Source organism: Spermophilus citellus (assembly GCF_964194105.1).
Source record: "Spermophilus citellus genome assembly, chromosome: 12".
NCBI classification, from domain to species: Eukaryota; Metazoa; Chordata; class Mammalia; order Rodentia; family Sciuridae; genus Spermophilus; species Spermophilus citellus.
Window position 1 is genome coordinate 87,074,691 of NC_138198.1, and position 12,002 is coordinate 87,086,692.

General features: G+C 36.0%; 1 long non-coding RNA gene across 1 annotated transcript; it reads right to left on the reverse strand.

Annotated features, from left to right (window-relative positions):
- Positions 1-2,554: 2,554 nt before the first annotated feature.
- On the reverse strand, positions 2,555-7,950 carry LOC308631913. The gene is made up of 2 exons (XR_014018385.1): positions 7,606-7,950; positions 2,555-2,644 (listed from the first exon to the last, which is right to left on the reverse strand). It is a non-coding gene; the product is annotated as an uncharacterized lncRNA (long non-coding RNA).
- Between the last annotated feature and the right edge of the window lie 4,052 nt (positions 7,951-12,002).

Consider the following 12,002-nt stretch of genomic DNA (forward strand, 5'->3'; position numbering starts at 1 on the left):
GCCTCTGCCCTCCCCTAGCTGTCACTATTGGAACTTCCCTAATGATATATATACCATCAGAGAGACAACTTTCAGAAAACTATTAAGGGGACGAAGGAGTGAATACTGGCACTCCTTCTCCTAAATAGGAAGAGCACCAGATCCTTCCTTCTGGCCTTGCTGACTGCTGACTGCATCTTTCCCATCCCTTTATTGATAACAAGGTCACAGTTACCCTTAAGAATGAACAAACCATATTTGACCTCACACAGCCCAGAAATAACTCTTGTTAGACCCAGGAAATGATGTAGCCATTGATCACATTCTCAGCTATAGGTTTGAGAGGAGAATTGGACTGATATTCAAACAGATAAGAAAAATGCACACATTCTGCCTTTTGACAAACACTGAATTTGGAGAGATGACTCCTTGTTAGAAAACAGAATGAAAGATAAAAAAATTCATTATTTGGGGGAGAAAAATGTCACTGATTAGGAAATATGTACCACTCTTGACTCAAATGCTCAGAAATAGTATAAAAATAACTATTACAGGGAGCAGAAGAGAATGTTAGATAATTTTTTTGGCAGTCCAAGTGAATTCATGAATTTAGAAATGAAAGAAAACTCATTAAAAAAAAACAATGAGAAAAAGACAGTAGAATATGGAAAGAGAGAAAGGCAAAATTATGAAAGGCTACAGAGAAATTACTATTAAACATTAGATTAAATATCTATTGGAGGATTAAAACTATGGGGTATGGTTGATGTGAATGTCCCAGAAACTTAAGGACCTACTAGAAGAGAAATTCTGTTAGTACAGATGTAGTAAGTGAAAAACAAATAGACACATAGATCAAATTACAATAAATGGTCAATCAATAAATTTGATAGTCCTGGAATTGAAAGTATTAAACTCTGCCTAAAAAAATAAAAACTTGCAGGTGGAAATTGAGGCAAAAATAACATTTTGATGAGTAAAAGTTTCTCAATATTAGTAGAGAAATTTGTTCCTGGTTAAAAAAACATAAAAAACAATTATTAATGGAGCAGGAAAGTAATTTTACAAGGGGTGAAATAACAAAAATCATTGAACCCACAAAACAAAGAGGGAATATAAAATATAAAAAGATAGGAGGTATTGAATCAATAATATCATTAGTCATGACACTAAATGTGAACCAACTGGTGTCTCCCATGCTAAGACAGATTGCTAAGAAGGTTAAAATCAGAACAGTGATAAGCCTGTGGAATGGTATACACCTGCAATCCCAGCTACTCAGGAGGCTGAGGCAGGAGGATTCCAAGTACAATACCAGCTGAAGTAACTTTTAGTGAGATTCTGCCTCAAAATAAAATAAAAATAGGTAGGGATGTAGCTCGGTGGTAGAACAGTTGTCTTGTCCTGGGTTCTTCCTCAGCAAAGGGTAAAAAAAAAAAAAAAAAAAAAAACTTGAAGAGAAAACAGAACAGATAATATTAATATCACTCAAAGTGGAATTTGGGTCAAAGACACTATATAAACAAAGAAGCATTATGTAAAGACAAAGATATGCATATAAAGAAGATATGAAGCTCCCAACAGGTATGTGTCACTTACCATCACAACTAAGCAGATGAGGCAAGAACCATTATAATGCAAGGTTTGCATTGTAGTTTAGTGAGAAATTTTATTTCATCAGAAAATAAAAAATAATGAAGATTTAAAAGAATGTACTAATAACAACAGTAAATTAGATTAATAGCTGCAGAGAATTTGGGGGCTGTCTATGGAACATTTACCAAATTGTCTGTTTGATCACAAAGGAAACCCTAACAATGAGCATAACTTCATATAGAACAGGTTTCTTTATTTGTTCATAACCCACAGAAGTAGAAATACATAATAAAAGTTGGCCTAAAATATGCATCTGTGCACACCTGTAATCCCAGTGGCTTAGGAGGCTGAGACAGGAGGATACTGGGTTCAAAACCAGCCTCAGCAACAGTAAGGTGCTGAGCAACTCAGTGTAGACCCTGTCTCTAAATCAAATACAAATAGCGCTGGGGATGTGGCTCATTGGTTGAGTGCCCCTGAGTTCAATCCCTAGTACCCTCATCAAAAAATTAATAATGAGCATTAGTTTCTGAGGTTTAGAAGGGAAACTTCTTGTTATGGTTTGGATGTGATGTGTCCCACAAAAACTCATGTGTGAGACAATTCAAGAAAGTTTAAAAGAAATGATTGGGTTATGAGAGCCTTAACCCAATCAGTGAATTAATCCTCTGACAGGGATTAACTGAGTGGTAACTAAAGGCCTGTAAGGTATAGCTGGAGGAGGTGGGACATTGGGGGCATGCCTTTGGGGTATATATTTTGTAACTGGCAAGTAGAGTCTCTCTGTTTCCTAAGCATCATGCAAGCCACTTCCCTCTGCCATACTCTTCTACCATATGTTCAGCTTTATCTCGAGCCCTAAGGAATGGAGCTGACCGTCTATGGACTGAGACCTCTGAAACCATTAACCCCTAAATAAATTTTTCCTCCCCTAAAAAAAAAAAAAATTAATAAAATATCCAGAAGTATACCCCATTAGTCACATATCATATGTTTATTTATTAAGTGCAATTTATGAAACAAGTAGCATATCAAATTCACACTTGGTCATTCATACTTGGTCATTCATCTGAAAGAAAAAAAAATTGGAATTAATATAAATATCATTTCGGAATAAATTTTTGTGCAAAGATAAAATGATAAATTTCATGCAAGAAAACCTAAAGAAATATTTTTCTTCAGCTCAAATACCCAGAAAAAATATAAAAGACAATATAGATATGGGAGAAAAATATAACCAGCAAAGCTGATAAATAAAAAAATATATTTTGAAAAATTTGGCAAAGCATATAGCCACAGGACTGATATTTAAAACATACCAAGCTATGTCTTATATTGACTAGAAGGCAAATTAATGGAACATGAAAAGCTATTTACAAAAAGGAATCCTGCTGGCTGAAAACATATAAAATACTCATAGTCAAAATTAGAGAAATGTAAACTAAAAGAGTCTAACATCTGTAAATACCCATTAGAAAAGCAAAAATAGGAGACTAAGAGTTCACATGTTAGATGAAAATGCAAGAAAATAGCTGGTGAGTATATGAGGTGTAGAAATAAATCCAGCAACATTTCATACAATTGATAATTGGGATACCTTTTGAGCCAGCAGTTTCATTCTTGGTAATGAATCTCCTCGAAGGAAAATCCCAGGTGAAAATAAAACTATTCAAAGGAGATTGGTTGAATAATTCCAGTATATCCATAGGGAATAATATACAGCTACTAAAAAGAATGAATCTGAGCTACAGCAATTTGTCTTTGAGAACATTCCAGGAGATATTTTCAAGTGGGAAAAGCAAAAAAAAAAAAAAAAAAAAAAAAAATCGTCTGTAAATGTTGTATTAAAAAAAAGGCAATAACAATGAAAACCTTTTATGTGGAGGAAATACGGGAGGATAAATTCTAGGCATTTTTAGTGGGGTTCTAGGTGGGAGACAGTGGAGGATGTGTTGCCAAATGAAATACACTGGATCTATTTCCCAGCCAGTGAGGATAACTCAAAGTTCAGGTGGGTGACCCAATTCAATCACATTTTTTAAACTACCAAACTGCAGGCCACCCACCTGCATACATTGAAAATTTGCTACTCAAAACCAGTCACAGAGTTGCGCTTGTGAAACAGAGTATTTCATGCTCATGAGAAGAGATATTTTTAAAAGACATAAGGATTTACTTTCAAAAGTCCTAGCACACCCTCTATTGGTCTGGAAAATTAAGTGGGCAGAGAGTTTTTTTGTCCTAGAGACTAAAAGAATCCTACAATCCTTTATTGTTTATTCTTTCCCCCCGCTCCCTGATACCTTGTCCTTTCCCCTCACTAAGGATGAAATGAATGGTCAGCTGCACCTGTCCATCTGCCTGACTTGGCTCATTTAGAATTAAAATTCACTTAGTCAGCAACACTGGTATGTCTCTAGCTCTGGAATGAGAGCACTAATTCCAATTAAAAATGCCCCTATTCCTGTATGTATTATCTAATTCATAAGCCCTTTATAAAAAGGATAATTACCACTGCTTCTTGTCATCTTTGGGTTTGCGTATCTCTGTGTTGATAATAGCTTTGCTTTTAATCATTTGTTCCTATTAAAAAGCAGCAATAGGCAGAAAGAAGAAAAAAACATGTCATTTGTATCTCTATGGAGAAATTGCATGCGAAGCTGTCAAAGTTTCTTTAGACTGTTTAAATTAGGAAGAGTAGCTCTTACAGGGAATGAATGTGAAGCAAAAGATGATGCTGTTAAGAAACTGTGGATAAATGTGTTTTTTTTCATTTTTTTAAAATTTTTACATTGAAGTGTCCAAAGCATTGTGGGTATGTGTGTGTATGTGGGTATGCAAATCCTCAACCATTTATAATGGTTTGAAAATGCATGTGCCTCAAAGATTAAAAACTCCCAGAATGAAGTAACTGATATTTTTTAGATTCTGTCAGCAGTTCTAGGTTCCTTTCCCCTCAATAGAATACATCTGAAATGATCTTGATTTACAAATACAGTCAGGAAATAAGCATTATCGCAGGTATTCTTATAAATAAAATGGGTTTCTCTTGCTTCTAACCTGTCTATACCTATGAATGAGGTCAACCTAAATGGAGAAAGATTCTTGGTTACTTTCTTATAAATAATATTTTTTATTCAGATATAAATAAACCAACTAACCAATTAGTTAGTTTCTCTTCATATTATCTAATAGCTCTTTCCCAGGTCTTATATTGCTAATGGTTTTTGCAGTATTTTATTTTATTGCCATCTCTTGTAAGGAGCTGCAAACTCAGACTTTATTTTTTATCCAATCTGATAGTTAATTTTATGCATCTAACTTGACTTGGTTAAGGAATGCCCAGATAGCTACTAAAACAATATTTCTGGGTATGTCAGGGTGTTTCTAGAAGAGATTAGCATTTGAATTGATGAACTGAGTAAAGGAGATCAGCCCTCACCAATGCAGGGGGGAATCACCTAATCCCTTGAGGTCCTGAGTAGAAGGAAAAGGCAGAGGAAAAGTGACTTTGCTCTCTGTTGAGCTGGGATATCTCATTCTTCTGCCTTTGGACACTGATGCTCTAGTTTTCAAGGCTTCTACTTGGAAAGGAGCTTTCCTCTTTGACTCCTGTGATTCGTAATTCTTTGGGCAAGGAATGAACCTACACCAGATTCCTTAGGCTTTCACAAGCAGATAGTAGATCATGGGACTCCTCAGCTTCCATAATCATGTGAGCCAACCCCTTATAACCAATCTTCTCCTCTATATATAACTTATAGGTGGGTCTCTTTGGGGACGCTTGACTAATAGTTAAAACTATTTATTTGGCATGTTAATTTAATTCTGATATGTTATTTTTTGCTCTCTGTTTTCTTCATGTAGACCTTTTTTATTTAATAGTTTGGTGGTATACATTACATAGGTTTTGTTCAGAGATTTATGTTATCATCTAAAGATACTGAAATATGTATACTGTTTTAGTTTTTCTAAAACTTCTGCAAGAGCACATCTTTAAGTTCCTCAAAAGTATGCATTTTTCATTCTAGAAGTCAAGTATAAAACAAGTTTTTAATACTGTCAATATAAATCTAAATACTTATAATATATTTAATTTTGAATAATTTCCTTATATTCCTTTTATTAATATAATCTAAACTGTTCAGCATTTTACAAGGACCATTTTTTATATTTAGCCCAATTTTATTTTTAACTTATTTTAGTGACAAAATCATTTCTGCTATGACTCTGAAGTTTTACTTTGGATTCTTCTGTTCTTTGACTATGATGCCTTAAAGTAATTTTCTAAGAAAATTGCCTAACAGAGCTAGGCACAGTACCACACGCCTGTGATCCCAGCAGCTGGGGAGGCTGAGACAGGAGATCACAAATTCAAAGCCAGCCTCAGCAAAGGCGAGGTGCTAAGCAACTCAGTGAAACCCTGTCTCTAAATCAAATACAAAATAGGGCCAGGGATGTGGCTCAGTGGTTGAGTGCCCCTAAGTTCAATCCCCAGTACAAAAAAAAAAAAAAATTGCCTAAAAGAAGGCTTTGCCTCCGTTTTCACATCCAAATTGCTGGATGTAAATTGCTCATGAATCAACTTTTCTCCTCCTAGACTTTTAGCAGAATAGTCCTAATTTTCCTTGATGTCTCAATCAATTCTGATTTTATTCCTTTGAGGGATTTTTTCCCCCCAGACATTTTCTTTACAAGGTATTTTTCTTTTTCCTCCTAATTGTAAAAGTAAATAAACAAGAGTATCATAGTTTGTCAAGGTATGAGTGTCTGTTTTCTTTTTCCTCGCCAGTTTGGATGTAAGCATTTTTCAATGAGTATATTTGGGTCCCTTTTAATGAGGAATATTTTTTCTTTCAATGTATCTATTGTTATTTCCTTTTTATTATTTGTTCTGGTTTCAAGTATTCTTAAAAAATACACACTAAGTACATTTAAGCAAATAGAGTTCTCAGTTTAATCACAGAAGTCAGTTTAGAATAACTTAATATACAAATCTTGTGGTCAATCTTAACCCTTGTTTAATCCCCAGAACTGGTAGTTATCTTGCCACAATGCCAATAGTTTGAATTCCTAGATTCTTCCTGGTAAGACTTTAAGTCTGAGCCCAACTTTTTCACTGGCTGCCAATGAGACCTTATAGTCAGTCTTCTCCCACAAGACTGTGAATGCTCTTCCTGTCAAGTGTTGTCAACTTCAGACATATCTGCCATTCTTTCTTTTGTTCTGGATCTTTAACTGCATCTCTCTAACCAAAAGATGACTTCATTATTTTGTTTATAACCTCCAACTTTGTCTTGCTATAGAATTAGCATCCTTTAGACTCACTTCCATAGAAGAAAGGATCATACAAAGAATGTCTATATAATTTAGTAGAAGATCCTTTATTAGTTATAAGTCAGAAAAGAAAATGAAGTGAGTGGAAATATGAGGCCTATCACAGAGACTGTCACAAGCTTCATTTCACTACCGTGATTGAGCACTGGGTTGTAAACTGCTTTGTTCGTTTATACCAAACGCTCTCCCAACTAGATATGATGGTGATGCTTTTATGGGTAATATGTCAAAAAAAGATAAATATCAAATCTTTCTAACTTTTCCCACCTTCATAAAATGCTGACGCTATATAGAGAATCATGTTGCTGCGTCAGAAAATAAGAAGAAAGTATCTACAAACTTCAGAACTCCATGAAACACACCTAGCTTGATACCCCACTCGGAATTATGGTATCAAGTTCCATAAAGTCTCCAGGAGCTATGATGAGATACCAGCCATTACCATGAACTCATTGCTCTCTTTTCCTATTTTAACCACCATGTACCTGAAATTAACAGTTGGCCTATTTCTTAGAATTCTTCACATTACCAAATAATCTTTTTATCTCCAAGTTGCTAATTTTGTAAAATCCCCAAGGATGGGAAATTTATCTGTCACAATTCATATTCCCACAACACCTACTTCACGATCTTCAATATGAATAAATAATGAATGAATGAATAAAGCCACTGTTAATACAGAGTCATACTCACCTTCATTTCTAAATCAAAATAAATTCCTATCTGGGTGCAGTGGTGCATGCCTGTAGTAATCCCAGCAGCTCAGGAGGCTGAGGCAGGAGGATCGCACGTTCAAAGCCAGCCTCAGCAAAAGCGAGGTGCTAAGCAACTCAGTGAGACCCTGTCTATTAATCAAATACAAAATAGGGCTGAGGATTTGACTCAGTGGTTAAGTGCCCCTGAGTTCAATCCCCATACCAAAAGTAAATTCCTTTTTGAAGCAAAAGGAACTAGTTGAAACTATGTACAAAGTTCTAATTTAAACATGCCTGGAGCATGTGCGTGTTCTTTGTCTTTGTAACTTTGCCTGGTTCCCTGGAGAAATATCACTCAGAAAACATCTCTCTCAGGTATCTGAATAGACTTGGCGTGACTTCCCTGAGCCAAATATAGTAGGTCCTGACTATTCTGGTTGCAGTCCTGGCTCTGAAGACAATTGCTGTTCTATTTTAACCTCCGTCCTTTCAAGTGGTTTGGAATTTGAGATAACTACAAAAGTTCCTGAATGTATTGAAAAGTGTGCATATGCTACTTTCCCTTTTGTTTCTGTTCTTTGGCTAACTGAGAGAATTCTGTCCAGCCTGTCTGACTGCTTGCCCATGAGATTTGAGATGGCTTGTCAAAGAATAACAACAGTGAAGAGAATAAGGATACTTTGATACCGGCCAGCTCTGGAGAAGTATTTACAAGTGATAATTACCCTACAGGACCAATGGTTTGCCTCTATTGCCAGCTTTCCACATGTTCTCAAGATTACTGCAGATGGTATAAATATCTGCCTAGCTCTCGTGTGCGCAATCTAATCAAATAAATCTTCACTAAGACAGTCACAGTATTATGCCACATGCGGTTATGTTTCAGAACTATATAATGATGGTCATATTCAAAATGCTTTCTCTGAGAATTCTGAGACAACCACAAACATCCTGTGAGATCTTCTTTTATATCTTTCACTTCAACACACAGAGAGATTTTAAAAACCTCTCCCTTGGCCAGGAGATTTTCTTTCAAAATAACTCAGAACTAATCTTTTACCTCATATTACTGCAGGCTGAGCCACTGAGGAGGAAATGAGTTTCACTGTGTTGTATAAAACTTGGCTATTAATTTTTTAAAAAAATGTTTTTAGCTGTATATAGACTATTACTTTTTGAAACAGAAATAATACAGAAAAAAATATGTAAAAACAAACAGGAGCTCCATGGGGCTAAGTACAAACTGGTATAAAATACTTATGGTAGAGCCTTCTTGGTATTTCAGGAGCACTCCACGCATGCTCAGCTTAGCTCCAGTCCTGACTTGGGAGCAAGGATTAACATCCATGAAACAGGATCAAAGGGTAAGCTAGACAGAGGAAATACACCTTCTATTCTCAAATAATTATTTGTTTTTAATTGGGCCACCTAGAAGCCCATTGGGGGGTAGCAGGGAAAAACATTATGACACTGTTTCATTTCACTTGGAAAAAATAATAAATTTCTTCCATGAAACTAATCATTTTCTCTCTTTTTATATATAAAGAAAAATGATGCTGAGTGTTTCTTTCATAATACTATTTTTGTGAACATAGAAGTGTTCTTCAGAAAATCTCTTTTGAAAAGTCTACAAAGCATCAAGGATAAACTTTGCAACACAAGTGAACTAAACATCTCAAATTCCAAAATCACAAAATAGATAAGATGCTTGGGCTGGGGTTGTAGCTCAGAGGTAGAGCACTTGCCTAGCATGTGTGAGGCACTGGGCTCCATTCTCAGCACCACATCAAAATAAATGAAGGTCCAACCACAACTAATAAAATGTTTTTTAAAAAGAGAGAAAAATGATGCTGAAGAGTATATTTTGTGAAAAATTACCCCAGGAAGATGTGGTCCAATTTTATACCCGTGGAGAAATCATTCCCCAAAGCACGATCATTAATTAAGGACTGTCACATATCACTGTTGTGATTATGCACAACCCAACTCTAAGGCGTTTTCATCTTGTAGACTACAAGGTGATGTCTACACTGTGGCCCCAAATTTATTTTTACCATTTTAGAAATCCTACATAAATATTTTTCACTATATAAGAATTGAACATTTTATTAAAAAAGAAATTTAATTCGGTATACCAAAGAAACTTACTCAGTACACCAATACTGTGCATAAAATAGATAAAAGCACACTTGCTCAGTTGGAAGTGTAGACTGGGACTCTCGTGGACTCACCCACTCACAGCTGCCTGGAAAGACTTTTATGTCTCTGCAAAGAAAGATAGCTTGAAAGGAGTACTATAAAGCTACCTGTTTGCATAAGGAAAAAAATTTTTTTTTTTCTGAGATTAGTGGAAGCCATGGAAGGCAGAGTATAGAAAGGTATTGACATGGACATCCACAAGCCACCTGACATTTGGCTGTGGGTGATTCACAAGACCCTGAGCAACTCACAACAGTTCCAGGAGCAGACTGGACTAGATTGAGAAACGGTAATTGAGTCTCATCTGGCCCATGAAACCAGAAGGATCTGAGAAAGCATTATAACTCACCTCCTTCCACCTTGTGAAAGCCAAACTGACCCACAGTTATGCTTTTCTTGTCTGAGAATTATTGGTACCTTGGGTCTACTATTGCTCCCTGGACATCTAGAATAAGTAATCATGAGGACATTCCAGGTGCTAATGTTATTCTATATTTCATATCATATTAAGAAAATATAAAGTCGAACAAAGAAAGTGACCTCATCATCTTAAAACATGTGAGTCAGCTCTCCTGTGCCGCAAAATGAAGAATAAGAATTGCAAAGTTTGCTGCCTTTCAAAAACTGACAAACAAAAACAAGGTTGATTATAGTGTGTAGATCTCAAAGTAGCCCTCTTCTTTCCTGAAAATATAGTTTGTAAGGCAAGTGCTCAGGGTGTGAAGACATTAGATTATATTCTGCCTAAAGCCCGCACAGTTCCCCAGAGAGGCACCGTTGGTAGTTCAACTGGTCCCATCCAGCTGTATGTAGTATAGTGAGCAGGACATCAGCCACTAGCCTCTCAAACAGAACATCTCAGTCCCAATTAGGGACTTGATTTTTCTTGTTGGAAAGGCCATGACCAAAGTATTACAATATGCACCACCTTTCTATCCCCTCCTCATAATATAGTTTGTAAACTACATTATTCCTTGCAAGTTAGATTATTAACAGTGATGGAAAATATTACCTCTGACACCAGCGATACCTGAGAACCTAAACGTCTGAAAGTGACTTTTGTCTCTTTCTGAGCTCACCTGCTCACCAATATTTTATTTTCCCTCTTCAAAGTCACCGATGAAGGTATTTTATGTAAATACTATATATACACTTCCAAAATGTACATTTATTGAGAGTAGAAACTGGATTCCAAATGGCAAATCTTCCTCTCCTTTGTCAGTTCCTACTTATTTATTTATTTATTGGACAAAGCTGCTGAGAACACCAGGTTAGAAGGAGTAGGACCAATCCCTGGAAGGAATTTTATAATCAAGTAATGATATTTGTAGGAGGAAGAAGGTATTTATGGACCCCAAACTCTTATTTTCTCTAGCCTGTTTTTCACAGTCTGTAGCAGGGCCCTGATGCTTCTTCCTTCCACATGACAATCACAGAAAGCAGTAGTGGATGAGTGAATTGGTAAGTGCAAAGAAGGTCAATCAACACATGTAAACCCCATTAAATCTCTATTTTTTTCCCAACCTGGTTTAAGAAAATGTAGAATATTGGTACATTATTTTTATATTTTAAAAAATATGTTACCTACATATTTCAGTATGCTTAAAAAACTTCAAGGCTTACACAGAGAAATTATTAGTGGTTACTTCTTACTGCTGAGAATGTCCCAGGTTGGAAGACCTTCACTGTAAGCATGACCTCAGGATGGTCCAAGTGCTTTGGTAAAATGTGAATTCTGGAAGAGTTAATACTGAGATCAGATATTAGCCCTAGACTTTAACTTGCTTAGAAAGACAGTCATTTTGTTTTGTTTTGTCAACTTGGGACACTAGCCATTTTCAAAATAAGATAGATGCTCAAAGTAAGTTTGTTGAATGAATTAATGTATCAACCAACCAGTTAACCAATCAATTAATGTATCTTAGACAAGTTTACAAATTATAGCAACAGGCCAATTCCACCCACACCTCTTTCTTGCTTCATGACTACCATATAGACCACAATTTGCCTTTTGATATTGTCATGAGTCACCTTCAGGATCTGGGAGCAAATCTCCAAATAGGTTGAGTCCCATCTTCCTCCTTTTTACAACAGGGAAGATCCCCCTTTACCTAGTTTTTGTCAAAATCCAGAGGGTGGTATCCACACACCTCTCGGCTCAGGCCCTGGTGAATGACAAGTGCTCCTGTCATTAAT